Here is a 234-nt window from a genome sequence, read left to right on the forward strand (position 1 = left end):
AAAAACTTTTTTATACAAAAGTTTGTAATTGAATAAAATATTTTAGAAACTTTTCATCTTCTAGCATTTATTATTATTTTTTTTTCCATTTGATTTTAAATGTTGAACACAATCTTTGATCATCTTCAGTTAATTATATTTGAGAGGTATGTTTGTCATTTTATAGGGCCAAAAAATAATATCTACTCACCGGCCCCACAACCTTCAAGAATTTTAAGATTTTATTTTATTTAA

The sequence above is a fragment of the Corylus avellana genome, chromosome ca2 (genome assembly GCF_901000735.1).
Source record: "Corylus avellana chromosome ca2, CavTom2PMs-1.0".
NCBI classification, from domain to species: Eukaryota; Viridiplantae; Streptophyta; class Magnoliopsida; order Fagales; family Betulaceae; genus Corylus; species Corylus avellana.